The 14,742-nt window shown below is 27.4% G+C and overlaps 1 pseudogene; it reads left to right on the top strand.

Moving 5' to 3' along the window:
- Window positions 1-1,152: 1,152 nt before the first annotated feature.
- LOC112603512 lies at window positions 1,153-1,902 on the top strand (annotated as a pseudogene).
- The last annotated feature ends 12,840 nt before the right edge of the window (window positions 1,903-14,742 follow it).

Genomic DNA, 14,742 nt, shown 5'->3' on the forward strand with positions numbered 1-14,742 from the left:
ATATTTAAAAAAAGTCTTTTAAATTTGTCTTTGACAATGGAATATTTACATAAAAATATTATTTCTCAGTAATTATAAACTTTATAAGTCGGAGAAGGCCTTATTAGTTATTTGAATACAACTGTTGTACACTGTGTCATCCTACCATTATACCAAATTACTCAGCTACAGTGAATGTATAAATTTATGAGAATGCGTAAGTTATCTCCATCTTATAAATAATATATACAAGTACATATACATGTACGAGATAACAAATTTTAGTTAATCAGAACCATTTTTGTGTTGTTAGTTTTAATATCACAGTGTGTTATCAAATTATCTAGACTTAAATATCATTAATTTTTGTTTAAGGCATCTTACAACTATGTTTTTTCACTAGAATTAAGTTATCACTAAATTAAATATTACAATTTTAAAATGTTCATAACTCTTTGCTTCTTTAAAATTTAATTATAAATAAAAGCTCTAAATAATATTCTTACTTTTAACTTTAATAGTATATTAAAGAACCAAAATCAAAATTAGGTACATGCAATTGGAGCTGCTGAACTCAAATTTGTAATTATTCGGTTACCTTAGCTTTTACAAGCCATTTAGGACCTTTGCTCTAAAAACCAATTCACCTTATGGGTAGGTAAAATATCTTAATTAGACAATATTTTCGTTATGACTTTAATTTTATAAGCAATACAATACATGATTTTTAAATAGTTTATTTTCACACGTGATATTCGTTAGTGCATTTTTCAAGTGTTAAGTGTTTTAATTTTTCTATTCAAATAAAATGGAAATAAAAACAGAATTTAATAATTTATTCAAAAAACTGTTGTCTGAAAAACGAGAAGATAATTCATCTTATTTATCAAAATGAGAAATATAAAAATAAAATTGGTGAATTGAAAAGCGGCAATAAATCTCGTCAATTACATAAGTTGAAAATTTTTAATATCGGAGGAGAAGAGGAACTTATAGCATCCGTCGAAAAAATTAATACAAATTTACTATATAACGCAAAAAATGACAAATTATATGATATACTAAATGAGATGCACGTTAATATTAGTTATAGTGGTAAACATCGAATATTATAATATCATCATATTTTCGTAATACTTGTAGGTCTCCGTACGAGGCAATGTTTGGATAGATATGAAAGTAGGTTTGATTACAACACGTTTTCCTACCGATTCCGTTAATGAAATTAATACTGAAGATAATCTAGAAATATTTTTGAACAATATAAATAAAAAAGGAGACGAAAATGAAAATGCGGTTGAAAAAATAATGAAGATGACAATATTCAAAAGTGTTGTTCGGAAGCAATAGGCATGATGGACCATGTGACTTATGCTTAAAACAGGTATGGTATCTACTGATATTTGAAATAACCTATATTATTCTTAATCACTAATAATTAATTTTTTATAGAAATCAATTGTAAATAATAGACGAAATTCTGAAATGTGTTTACTGAACAAAGCAGAAAAAATGAAATTTAGATCTATCCATAAGTTTCCCCCAGCTTAACATTGGAGACAGTGTGAGTCTCTGTATTTGATGTGGAAAAAGAAAGAGTGGACCTAAGAAATATTATATTTACAGTTGTGTCCATTAAGGATGGACAATACTATACACTTGGCAATAAATATGGTATTTTATCATAATTATACACCAGAAACTAATTTGGTGTCTGTCCGTTGTCTCTAATAGATAAGATAGTACCTCCACGTAGAAAAGTCATTGAGGGAAATTGCAGGTTTAATATCAAATGATGGTGGTTAAGCTTACAAAAGATGTTCATGTAAAAGAAAATGTGACACTAATCGGTGTAAATGTAAATTGTCTAACATTTTGTGCGATTCGAAATATCATGGAAGCATGCCATGTAATAATAAATAATAGAAATTTAATTATATACCTACTTAAAATAATATTTCAAAAAATTATTTTTTTATAATAATAATTGTATTATATTATATTATTAATATTGTGTCTTAAATATATTTAAAAATGTTGATAATTTAAAATTATTTTACCTCATGCATGATACATTTTTATAATTATAAAGACATTATCCAAAAGTTCTTGGCTAATATCATATTATCCAATTAATGTTAACATTAGCTAAAATTTAATAATATTCATGGCGGATAATGATAACATGTGGATATAATGTTTTATTATCTGGCTAATGTCAACATTATCCAAATGTTAAGATTACCCGTAACATATGTATATATTGTATTCATATTTAAATGTAATATAATCTGTACGTGAGATAAGATAAAATAATACGAATATCCATGTATTGGTAATAATTTGTCTAATGAGATTTTTGAATTTGACTAGTCGGCATCATATGTATAGGTACAAACCCAAACTGTCCGTAATAAATATCAAAATACAAGATGCAAAATGGAAAAAAAATACAATCAAAGTAGTCTGTAAACGTTAAAGCCATAGCCCGACCTCAAACGGGCGCCGCGACCGACGGCGGTATGTATATAAACGAAAGCGCGTTTTTGAAATATATACGAAACAAAAAACAAAAATATGTATAACATATATATTATATAGTTATAACAATATTATTATTATATTACGTGTCGGAATAATTACGCGCGTAATATTTTCGTCGGCCGGCGCATTAATTTTTTTTTTTTTACGAGCCAAACCGGCCGTAAACGTGATAAATGTCGTCGTAAAGTACGATGTGCACACGGCGGCGGTTTAAAGCGGGCCCTGGTCGCAATGGTCAGTGAACGGCTGTTATATACACACACGATGGCAATAATCATGAGAATAATAATATAATAATCACGACAATGATGATGATGATGAAAATAATGATAATCTTAACGGCACAAAACAACGACAATGATGCGGATAAAAAAGCACATCATTTTAATAAAAATAACGTTTATTATGTCGACGGCGGAAGTCATCACAGCAAAGGAGAAAATAAAATATAATGTCGTGCGTACATTCACAATTGCATTTACTGTGCGGTCATAGGTACATCGGCTCTCTCAACTATAGTATAAGTATACATAAAGATAACTTCTTATTTTCCAATAAACAAAATAATGATTTAGTTCAACCCTTTTGCGGAAACAGAGGACATACATTTAGGAATTATGGAGTACAAAACTGAACTGTATACAAAATACATGACTAGAAAAAATATACGACTAACACTCACAATTTTTTTTTTACAAAAAAGTCGCGACCAACAATTTAAACAGCAAACCTGCAATTATTCAATATCTGACTATAGTTCGCAAACAAGGTTGAATTTTGTACACATAAATATCGTCGCACAGCACCACGCTATGCATTTCTTGGTTATCTTTATTTAACGTCGCGAGAAATTAATTTACGATCATCAACTTAATAAGATCACAATATAAATTGTTTGAAACGAATGTTTATAACTCGGACCGTTTTCTAAACTGTATAATAACAGTTTCGTATGAGACAATGTGAAACTTTAATAATTTTGTTACGAAATGACTGTTTCCTAAGTTTTGTACAAAGATTACGACGTTATACAAAATATTTTATTAGTCTAAATTATTTGTACAAACCACAACATTTTCTATTATTTACTCAGTAACTACACCCGACAACTATAAAATTTACAACTGTATTTATAGCTCGAAATAAACTAAAATTAACTAGTGTCGTGCATGAAGATCGTAATAATTATTTTTACAAGATTAGCAAATAAAATATTATCGATTTTAATACAAAAACTTCTTATTTTGTATAGTACATACTATAAAATATACATGTACATATATTATATATGTAGGTAGGCATAAAACTAACCAATGTTCTGGCTCTTACATTATATTTAATTTATACCCAATTTATTATATATTTTAGTAGAATAAATAACCATTAAAAATAATTTTTGTACCTAAATTAATTAATTTAAAATTCTACATGTTCTGCATTTAAAGAACTTTGACACACACACTATAGTATTATATCTATTCACTATTCAGATTCTTTATTATTATCCATCGAATTTTAAACTTAGCACAGTACCTTAATAGTTTTAGTATAATATATTATATTCTAACTTAGAAATATTGAGTTTTAAAAATGTGAACTTACCTCATCGTGATCATCTTCACATTATTTTCAATCAAATTCAAGATTTGTAAATGAAACTTCTAGAATTTACATTTTTTACCTAAAAAATAAGAACCATACAATATAACTTAATAATAATGTACACAAAAAATAAAACCTAAATTGAACGTAATTATATAACAATATAGAATAATTATTTATATTTTTTTAGTATAATATACTAAAATTCTTTTAAATAATACATATTATCTACATACAAAAATATATTTAGTTAGATACTAGTTATGTAACATATACCAGATACTCATGTATACGTGGATTTATAAATAATGTTTAACTTAGTGTATGAAGTTGAAATTTAATTAAGGTTTTTGATTTGTTTATAATTCCTTATCTGGTTTTAATAAGAAAATTAAATATTAAATAAAATACATTTGAAAAAAACATATTCGGCTTATTTTTACAACCAAAGCAAAGAATTTCTGTTTAATTGATAATTAAAAAGAAAAAAAAATAAGATTAGACATACTATAATATAATATCTTAAAATTATAATCATTAATCATTGATATTTATTTAATTAATAAACGTAACATAATAATATTATGTTATATCTATTACATAAAAATTAATAATCTAATCGTTATATTGATAAAAGTTTGTTCAGTAACTAATAACAGGACGTTACATTTAATGCATTAAAAAAATTGTTAAATATTACTATAAATATGGAAAAATATGCACTATAATGTATTACTATAACAAAAATTAGTTCCAAGGTATTGAAAAATATATATTGTGTGTATATTTATAATTTATATTAGGTATTATATTATTTTAAATATTCAAAATAATTTATCTTAAAAAATAACATTGCAATTATTAACGAAATCAAGGTCTGCTAAAATAAAATACCATTTAAGAGTTAAAAAAACTTTCTAATGTATTAAGTTCACAGTAGCGACTACTGTAAACTAGCTATAACCATATGGTACCGTCGGCCAACCATCATTTGTGCATAGTCTACCTGGGTAGAAAATTTAAATATTGTACATTGCTTACGTATCAACATAACATCACATATTAAATAAATTGTAATACCAAATTATGGATGAACTTGAAAATGTAATGTCTGTTAAAATTTACACATTGTAAATAAGTCATAATATTATAATACATACACATAATGCGATAAATATATAATATTATGAGTTGGTCGTAATTAGAGTTTAATGTATTAGTTTAATCTGCATAGGTTAAGCATTAGTTTTTAAACAAAAATACCTATACAAATAAAACAATATTTCAAAATTGATTATAAAAATATTTTAAATTTTAAATTGAAAGTTAAACAACTCGCGCTTTTGAATATCTACTGTTTAATACTAATACTTTTTAATCTGTTCAAATTAAATCGCTTAACATGTTAATACGCAAATTATGAACGATAATTTGATGCGAGGTGAACGAGCGATGCACTACCCGTGCACAATCGTCATACAAAATAGGTCAAATTGAGCAGAAATGATGTGCAGACGATGTACGGCAGTAGGTACCTAGTGTAATGTGTTAGGAGGTAAATCTTACTTTAATTATCATCAGGTTGTCGTCGATATAAAGGCAAACATTTTGAATCGGACGAGTCGGCCATATTGATTTTCGTTTAGAGTATAGAGAGGGTTAGTGAAAACTTTAAAATGTACGTTGCAGTATGCGATGGTGACCCGGGCGACGGGTCTGTTTCGACTTCCGATGAAGAATGCGGAAAAAACACGTACAAGCACGCGCCCCTCAAAAACGTTCGAAACTAAATGATCGTGATGATGAAAGTATAGAAACAAAATATTAAAAATGTATAACGCGATAACGAGACGTCGAGACGGTTAAAACATAACTACTTGAGCAACAATTTTAATGATTTATAATATTTTTCATTTAATTTTAGCTCGTGGCTTGTGAACGATGTGAACGCGTGTTAAAATAAAACGACACTAACGTATCCATCAGCGTCACAGAACCGAAGAACTATCAAATTCACCGTTTAATTAGTACCAACTGCCTTTGTGGCTACTAAAACACGTTTGAGATTAAATAACATTTTTCCGAAAATTATATTTTTCAATTTTTCTATGAATTATATTATTATGTAAATGACAAAATTAGAATTGTAAAGTATTGGTTTTCTGTGAAAACGGTAGCGTGGGTTTGTGTTCCATTTTCAGAGATTATTCCGAGAGTAGTAAAAACCAAAATAATCAATACATCATTTCATTGTTTCTGAGAAAATATTTATAATTCATCTTAAAACGTTTTTAATAGTAAATTTATCGTTCATCATTTTTAACTTAAATCAGTGATATTGTATTTTATTTGTAGCATTATATTATAAAACTTACCATGGCTAAATATTTGGGTATGACAGCAATAGTATTAAAATCCCTTCTTTAAACGCATCCATGGAATAATGAACAAATCTTAATTCATTCCATGATAATATGGCGAAGCTGGTAAGGACTTTTATCAACTTAGTCTTGAAAATTAAGTGGAAAAATGACTAGAATACTGAGTACTGACTACCGTTACATACAATTGTTATATTATACAGCAGTATGCATGATTAACTAATTAGTTAACATCGTGATAGTATGTAAATATTTATAGAAACATCAAATAGTGAAAACACTACGGTAAAAACTGAAATTATTTCTGTAATAATATATTAATTGTTTGTTAATTGTATAAAAATAATTACTGTAATAAGAATCATCTTTATTCAAAGTATTCAGCTTATTATTTTCTTCCTGTGTTCATCCTCAGTTCCACGTGTTTCATCAGTTTCCGTATAATTCTTTATTTTTCAAACCGATGGATTACAGCTACTGGCGAACCTAAAATAAATGTTGTCTGGTAAGTATCCTAATCATTTATAAGTCATGTGAAAAATACTGATTGCATAATGCATGTAATAGTCAATGAAAAAATAAAAATGCTACAAGTATTAATAGCTTATAAAAACCATAAAAACTAAACTATAGAAGGTATACAAGGTTAAATAAAAAATATAACTCAATAATAATACTTACCATTAGTAATTAGCATGTTAATAAGATTATTGTATTATATGAAATACATAATTAGAAATGTTGAAACAAACTAACAAAATAACCATAGACATTAAAATAATTTATGTCTATGAAAATAAGAATGCAATTAGTAAATTTGTGATAATAAGTATAAAGAGTAGTGATAATAATTTTGACGTCTCAATTTTAATAATTCATTATTAACTTTATTACTATTTTCCTTCACACATACAGTTTGATTTGCACAACCAAAACTACACAACTAAAAATGTTTAGGTTATGAACAGAGCAATGAATGAAATAGTAGATATACCATTGAACACACATAAAAGTTAAGTCCCAACTAATGTTTTTGATTTATAATAATGCAACAATATCATTGTTCATCATTGAAATATACAATTTTGTTTAAATTTGAACTTCTTCAAATGTTCATAAAAGATTATTGTGTTTGTATAAATTTTAATTTTTTAATTCAAGTATGAACTGCGTTCATGTGAGGTACATTGTGTAACAATTTCAAACTTTAGGTATATTTTAGGTAAATTAAAGATTTTATACATTTTTCGCTACAAGGTAATTTTCGTGATTTTGAAAAACTTTGTACAAATTTGAACTTCATATACATTCAAAATATACTGTACTTATGTATTTTAAATAATTTTACTGTAGATATAAAAACAACTTACGTATTATCTTTCATTATATTTTTAAGAATTTTAACCAAAATGAATATTTTTTATCAACATTTATAGAAAAAATATAAATCGATAATTTCTCTGTTCTAAAGAAAAAACTAGGAATTTTTAATTATGACCTGTCTAAATATCCAACTAGATTCAATTTTCTAGCAGTAACTATACTCAAATTTTAAAATCAAAACATTTTTTCTTTCCCAAAATATGATACCAGACAAAAAATAAATACATAATTTGTATTTTAATCAATATCAGTTAAAATAGTTTAAATAAAATCGGTTTTATTTTTTAATTGTATTCGTAATTCAAAAACAAATAGCAATCAAACAATAAGTATATAAAGACTTAAATTATTCATCAAAATATTATTTTGAGTCTATCGGTTTTGTATAGACATTTAATATTTTCAAAGCGTGAAAATGTAATACAATAGGTTGCTCATTATTTATTATTACATTATTCTAAGCAACTACGTACTTATGTTCCTCATAAGTATTTCGTACTAGTATCTACTAAAGAAATCTAAAAAAATTACAAACGCAATTATATTTTATAATTAGTTTAGATTTAAACGAAAAAACGTACATGAACTCATTGTTAACAAAATAGTTTACTTTATATTCATTTTATCAAGTTCACTTTCTGTTATAATTTTAAAACATTATTCTTAGGGACATAACATTTTTATATCATGAATTTTACTATACATCTAATATCGATACGTAATGAAATTTTCAAAATATTTAGATTAATTTTAAGATACTATTAATGTGTACTATGGTCTATGAACCTATTTACAATATTTTATGGTATTTACAGTATAATGTTGTCAACTCAAAAATTAATATTAATAATATGATACTGTATAAATATATACTATTATTATAATTTAATATACATTATTATATAGGTTGATAGACTGTCTTCGATCAGAATCGTTTTACGTATACAATAATAAATCATTAAATTTATAAATTAACACGCCCATTAAAGTGACCTACTAGACACCTGATGTACAACAGAGCGGTAAGCACACTTTCCTCCCCTAAATTTTCAATTCAAGTACCTTAACCCAACCTAAATGCTTATTTTTCCCACGTTTAATTTAAGAAATAAAACAATTTTTAAAAATAATGATTTATTTTATGACTCATGTCTAACAATATTTAAGAATTTATTTGTTTTTCATCTAAGCAAAATTTAATGTAACCTGATGTAAATGTTATGCTATACATAAGAGCTATTATGCTATATAATTCTGATAATTTAAGTTTTTATATTTATTTTTCAATTGGAAAATTATAAGGGATTTTAATACATTTTTGTAAATTAAACTTAACATATAATTAAATATTTAACTTTAAAATCCTTAACTCACAACTTATTTCAATATTTAAAGTTGCTTTTAAAAATATATAAAAATTATATAATTGTTATACCTAACGTTTAACAAACATATTGTGTGTGTATATATTATATATATATACATATATATAGAGCTATTATAACATTCAAGTAAAATTATAATTTTTTACTTGATATTATTATAATATTTATGTATTGATAGTTAATAAATTATAATGTATACTGCCAATTATTTATGAACAAAAAACTGTTTAGTTGATGAAACAAATTTTAATGAATTTTATGATTAATTATCATACGAAAAGATGTAGTACAACATTTCAAGCTTATTCAAGTTCATATGTTTTTATAATATCGTAACAACCAAAATATCAGACATCAGTTAACTATTTTTTATTACCTTTCATTGAACACCATTTATAAAGGTGTACAATATTATTTCTATTATCTGTTATATTATATAATAACTGTTTATCTTTAATCATTACGTATGGTTTTAGTTTAGAAAATAAAGATTAAGTAATAAATTAAGAAGTAGAAAAGTAATTTACTATTTTTATGTACCTATAACTTATAAGGGAAGTTGCAGATACAATTCTGATAGGTAATTATAGATTAATGATTACTGATTACTAACTAACTTAGTCATATATTGCACTTTTATTGATTACTTATGAATATAAGATTTCCGAGTTACATAAAAGTTAAACTCTGTATTCATATACTTTCTAAAAAGAAAATATTTGATAACGAAGCTCAATGACAAAATAAATAAAATTATTGAAGAGTTATAAAAACTTAATATGTTATTTAAGTCACTTCAACAAGGCACCTTCACAGCAATAATGTAAGTATAGTACAGTAATTTATAGAAAAATAAAATATTTGATATTTCTGTGGATTACTGTGGCTTGTAGTATGATAGAAATCGATTTATCTTCGGGCGATAAGTTATGTCTCGTAAATTAGTTTTAACAAACTGTGTATGAATGATAACAATATATGGAATATAAATACGTGCCTCTGAAACTTAAATACTCGTAAATAAGGGCTCTTTAAACGTTACTTATTATAGCTACTAACTATAATTTATATAAACCATACAAATAGCGTCCCGAGTAATATCAGTCAATATTTATTTTAATAATAATTTATTACTATCATATTTTTACTGTAAATTTAAATAATGTTCTTACTTATGCATATAAAATATTTCATTTTTTTTCTAATAAACAATGGAAATGGTTTAACTTTTTTGTCGTAAAATATGAATAAATATCTATATTATACTCGATACTTCAATATATTTACAATATACCCAATATAATTTAAGTATTCTTAATAAAATATTTAATGATAATAAAATATTATTTAAAAAGTAGAAAAACAGGTATATTCAAACGTAAAAAAAATATTGGTGAGTACCTTTAGTAGTTATAAATACAATTGTATACTTTCTTGCCAAAATGAGTTTTCAGTTAAAAGCTTGTTAGTACCTATATATCATATGATACTCATCTTCCCTTAAATAAGTTTCAGATTTATCAATCATAATTATTCTTTATCGAATAATAATCATTTGATATTTTTTGAGGTGTACAATTTAAATACAAGATTTTCGTAATATATATTTATTTGAACGTCTGCATTAATATTTAGTATATACCTACTGTACGTGATATTGAAGACAGCATTCTGCTTTTTCATATGTACACTCCTCGATTTTCGAATACGAGTTCCTATGACATTTTACAATTTAATTAACTTTACTTTATTACTTTTACTCTACAAAAATAGTGTAGTTACTGGAACCAATATTTTAGTAAATGGTCTATATAGTAAAAAAAAACAAGTTTTTTGGAAAAAAATGTATGTCGAAATGGTTTACGAATAAGTTCTGACCTTAGCAATGCAACATTGGTGATGAACTGTGCCCGCATAGATGCAAATAATGCATTAACCATAATATACCCATATTCTATATCATATAGTATATAAACGTACAGTACGGGTCTGTGCAGAAAACAGTCTATCGACAACATTGTCGGTCGCTATAAGTTCGTCTACGATAAATATCTAAAATCCGGTGCACATACATATTTCCGGCGGCAGTGTCATTTGTCTTACAATAATATTATGCCGTTGTTTCATATTATGCACTTATTTTTATCATTTTATTTCCCGGCCATCGTCATCCGTGTACCACACACACATGTTTTAAACTTTTCGTTTTTACTCGCACATACAACAACGACGACCATTTGGAAACCGATGTCTGGAACATTTCCCGGGGAATACGATCAATTCGGAATGATAAAATTACGTTTTACCGCCCCGAGGTCCGCAGGTTATGTGCACATTCCGCAGGGCGTAACCATTTTCCATAAAAGTTTAGCCACCCGCCGCCCCCGCGTACGTTTACAGCCGCCGCCACTACTACACAAGCTATACACAGCACTATTGATCGTCGCCGACGTTTTTACCCTCACATACCCCGACCCCATCGTACACCAATATAGGCGTACCTCACCTACCCGGATTCTGTGTAAGCACCGGCTGACAACCCCTCCTCAATATTCTCCCGTAATTTTATATCACACACATGCACAAGATACGCAAGATACATGTATAATGTTTTATATGGATTTTCCCCCGCCGAGCTAAAAAGAGGGCTACCGCCGGTTGGCGTTTTTCCTTAACGCATTTCATACCCGAAAATCGAACACGGCTTCGCAAAAAAATGTAAAAACGGCGTGCAACTACAATTGTGGTATACGCTTGTGCAAGTATACAAAGAATTAGCGTGCCATTGTGTGCGGAAACGAAACGACTTTTACGGCATTTCATTTGTTTTACACCAATAATGTGAGTATTAATAATAATATTATCGTCAGTACACGCGGCGGTTCTGACGGTTTGTTATAAACCTACGCACGCCAAATGCTCGTATATATCGAACATTACACAACGACAAATACGACGGTTTGTATGTATACACGACGACGTGTAGTATATTGGATACATTTTACGTCGGTATGAAAAAAAAAACCAGCACAAAACTTAAACATGATATCGCGTGATTTACTTATACGAGACATGCGCACACACAAACACACACACTGGTACGCTGCATCATACGACAAAAAAAGCATCTATACCTATGTTTATAACATGTATATACAAACGTTAAGTTGTAAGCACCTATGTTTAAATATATACCATGAAAAACCTTCTCTTTGAAAACATGAATATATATATATATATATATACGCCAACCACACCACGCACATGGTCACACGCATACGTATATTGGTACACGTTGTTTCGCGGCACGAATGTGTGCAATTTTGTCGCCATAACGTCTACAGTATGAAGTATACCATACTGTTAATTTTGCATATTAAATAACAAGAACAAAATTCCCTAATATGCGTGTCAACGCATTCGAACAGTTACTGCAAGGATAACGCATTCAAATGTCGACCTGGGTTAAGTAAAAAAAAATCAACGAAACCCTTCGATTTTAGACTGTAACGATTCTCAGACTTCTTAACCTATGTAGACTAAAACCGAAAATCCGGGAGCAAATAACATTAAGAAGCTCGCATTAACGATCGTTTAAAGTCTCTACATCTGCGTAGGTACCTACGTTATATACTACCGTCCAATGTGAAATTTAAAACTGGTAAAAAAATATTTTATCATTTTACATACATGCACTATACTATAAAATATAGGTAGAAAATATGTAATATACTAATATATAATGCAGTACCTACAATAATTATATTTAATTTAGATGAATTTTATATTTTCATGAAACAAACATATTTTTTTTTATTTATTAAAATAATTTAACATTTTGACGACTGTAAGAAAAATATGATTATTATTTGTGAGCCCAAAATCCATTTTTCAAATACAGCTATCACCTAATGTTTAGAACTTAAATAATTTCCACTACCGACAAAACAGAAACCTCTATACTAGTTTATTTCAAGTTCCCGCTCCACTATTCACTCTGTCATACACGAACAGACTATTACACGCTGTGGAAATTTATTGGTTTTTAATCGATCCTGGGTCAATAATCGTGACGCGTAGTTCATGGAATACTAACAGAAGCGATGAAAATCACAGAGGCGTAGTAAAACATTTCGATTTGCTATAATGTACAGCGAGAGTAGGTTTCAAAAAACTAGTTTTTAACGTTTAAAACGTTCAGCAATTATACGCAGTATTTTGAAAATAACTCCATCCTTAATGACATAATTACAGAGAATATCGATTTCTATAAAAACATAAAATTAAAAACCAACAAAACATTTTTATACCGGATTATTTCCTAAAACATTTTTTTTATGCGCACAATTCTATACTAAAATACATTCATAGATGAAATAAATATTTATATACGTAAATGGATAATAAAGAAACAACAAGAGTAAAGTGCGCTAAATATTCACAGACAAATAATTTTTTCGTGTGAATTTTAACAAACCCTTAGGATCTAAATAACAGGACAATAATATTTTACTCAAGTTCAACTCCCCTACCTCATTATCACATCGAAATTAAAATGTTTTAAATACACACATACAGTATATAGAAACCTACTTGTTTTTTACGAAACTGTCAAAATCGTTTCGATATAGATCAATATGTACTGTTACAAGTACACGTGGTTAAATTATAAACACTTGACAAACCACCGATTTAGTTTCAACTGAGATTTGTTGTAGGTACTTATGCAGCGATATTTCTTATTATAATTTTTTTATACCACACAACATTTAAAACATTGTGTACTTGCCATAATATGCAACGACGTGAACCTACAACTGTATGGATACCTATAACTAACCGTTAATCTGTGTTGAATCTTAAATATCTTATAAGTATGCAACATTTATAAATACCAACCAACGCGCGTCATGTACCTATAAAGACACGCATATAGCACAACTCAGTGCTTACGCCGGAATGTGAATATTTACTGCACGAGCCAAGACTGTTTTTTACGAACACGCTCTTTATATTATAATAATAAACAATAACACACAAGGTGCACCTCTATTATTTAAGTAGGTTTAATAACGCACAACAATATATTATTACACAAGCGTCTCTTAATTTAATGTTTATGTAAAATATAATAAAATATTGTTTATTGCGGCGCCACATAGTATTTTTTCTAAGAGCTCCGATACTTCAAAACTGAAAGTAGACAATATTAAATATTATTGGTAGGTACTCGTATTAATCACTGTATAAATATTTCATCTCCACGTAAGTTTTCTATGAAAATTAAAAAATTAAAAACGCTACATAATATTTAATTGAATCAAATCCGGTATCATCAATACCGTCTAATTTCAATTTAACGAATAACTTGTTTTTCAGGACGTGCATTTTGAACGAACATAGCAATAATTGCGCGCGTTGCGTACTTGCTGTAATGAAATCGTTTAAATAAAAATGTTTAAGATTTA

Source organism: Melanaphis sacchari, unplaced genomic scaffold (assembly GCF_002803265.2).
Source record: "Melanaphis sacchari strain LSU unplaced genomic scaffold, SCAv2.0 Contig0_pilon_pilon, whole genome shotgun sequence".
Lineage (NCBI taxonomy): Eukaryota > Metazoa > Arthropoda > Insecta > Hemiptera > Aphididae > Melanaphis > Melanaphis sacchari.